The sequence below is a fragment of the Oryzias melastigma genome, linkage group LG17 (assembly GCF_002922805.2).
Source record: "Oryzias melastigma strain HK-1 linkage group LG17, ASM292280v2, whole genome shotgun sequence".
In the NCBI taxonomy this organism is placed as follows: domain Eukaryota; kingdom Metazoa; phylum Chordata; class Actinopteri; order Beloniformes; family Adrianichthyidae; genus Oryzias; species Oryzias melastigma.
In genome coordinates this window covers 17,750,665-17,752,724 of record NC_050528.1, presented here as the reverse complement: position 1 = coordinate 17,752,724, position 2,060 = coordinate 17,750,665, and positions in this window count along the sequence as shown.

Genomic DNA, 2,060 nt, shown 5'->3' with positions numbered 1-2,060 from the left:
TGTAAATGTGGCAAGCTTTTCCATGTTGTTGGAGATGGACCTCATGTTTCCTATAATGAAAGACTAATTTAAAAAAATATCTTTGTCTTTGCGTCTTTGAAATAGCACAAAATATCAGATGAAAATTAATAAAAGTTAAAAAGTATTTCCAAATAAATTAACAATTTGTTACAATATCTGTTATAAAACGCTACAGTCGTCTGTATCAAATGCAGCACTAAACTCTAAAAAAGGAGTATAGAGACAAATCCACGGTCTGCAGCCATGAGGAGTTCATTTTGCCCTTCAGCAGAGCTGTTTCAGAGCTTAGCTTCTGCTGCCAGATTGATGAAGAATCGTCTTGTCTCTTTTAACTCAAGTAGCTTTACTTAATTTAACTTCAACAACTAACTTCGATAACTTGTATGTATCGTTTTATTAATACTTTTGTTTTCCTTTTTACATCTATTTATATTCATCCTTGCCTTGTTTGCACATGAAAGCATAAGTTACTGAAGCTAATTCCTTGCATATACACTGTAATCGGTCAATAAAGTTGATTCGGATTTTTTAAATCACTATTTTATGATTAAATATAGAAAGAAGCACTTTTCGTGCCCCTTTAACTCTAGTTTCTTTCTGTGCAGGGATATAGAGTGAATAGAGCCCATCTCAGTGACTTTAGGGAGAAAGTGGAGTTGGCCTTATAAATCATCCATCCATCCATTTTCTTGACCGCTTCATCCCTTCCGGGGTCACGGGGGTGCTGGAGCCTATCCCGGCTACTGATGGGCGAAGGCGGGGTACACCCTGGACAGGTCGCCAGTCTGTCGCAGGGCCTCAATCACACCCATTCACTCTCACATTCACACCTAGGGACAATTTAGAGTCACCAATTAACCTATGAAGCATGTTTTTGGACGGCGGGAGGGAGCCGGAGTCCCCGGTGAAAACCCACGCATGCACGGGGAGAACATGCAAACTCCACACAGAAAGGTCCCAGCCGGGATTCGAACCGGGGCCTTCTCGCTGTGAGGCGAGAGCGCTAACCACTTCGCCACCGTGCAGCCCCCTTATAAATCAGTCTGAGGTAATAGTGGCTCATAACTGCACGTCTGGACAGCCCCAATAATGTTTGCCATTTTTCTTGAACCGGTTATGTCAGGTAGTGGATGTGAGGAGCTGTAAGCTAACAAGTAAGAGTGTAAATAAAGGGATGATGGGAAATAAATGCAGGCTTCCGCTGTGCCAACAGTCTAACCCAGAACTCAGAGGTGAATTTGTAAAAAGCTTCTGCCGCTCTGCAGAAACTATGTCATGGAAAACAAGACAAGTTTTTATTTTATTTTTGGTTAAAGACGTCATCATCATAGTTAGAAAAAAAAAACTGGGAAGAGTTTTACAATAGCTCAACAGGTGATTGGATTGGGACTCTAAAGCAGAATGTTAAGGTCATTGCTGCAGATACTAAAGCTGATCAGCCTGTATCTGTGCTAATGATTGAGGTAGAGCTCTACACAAGCAGAGGTAGAGTGGTCGACCTCTGATCGGAGGATTGTAGGTTTGGACTCTGACTTTGCCGCCATGTGTCGAAGTGTACTTGAGCAAGAAACTGGCCCCCACATTGCTCCTGGTGGTTATAGGTTGGTCCCAGTGTTTGCCATCAGTGTGTAAATGGGTTAACTGTGACTGTAAAGCACTTTGGGCCTCACAGGAGAGATCAAAGATGGGATACAGGCAAGAGTGAAGGTTCTAATATCTGCTACCCTGAGGGAGCAGCAGAGGTTTGGGGGGCCAAGGGAGACTGAGGAGAAAAGCAAAGGGGAAAATAGTAACTTTAATTTTAATAGCAGATTTAATGTCTGCTGTTTACTCAGAAGCTCCACTTTTGTGGCCGCAACTTTAGAATTTGTCTCAATAATGTTACAACAGCCCAGTTAAATTAACCCTTGTGCTATCCTACCCATGTCATTAAACGTGGGGTCATCTGGACCCCACAAGACAGTGCACTGAACTTTTTTCAAAGTTTTTTTTTTTTTGTTATCTTCACTGTTGTCCGTGGCAGACATTAAATCCTGTCC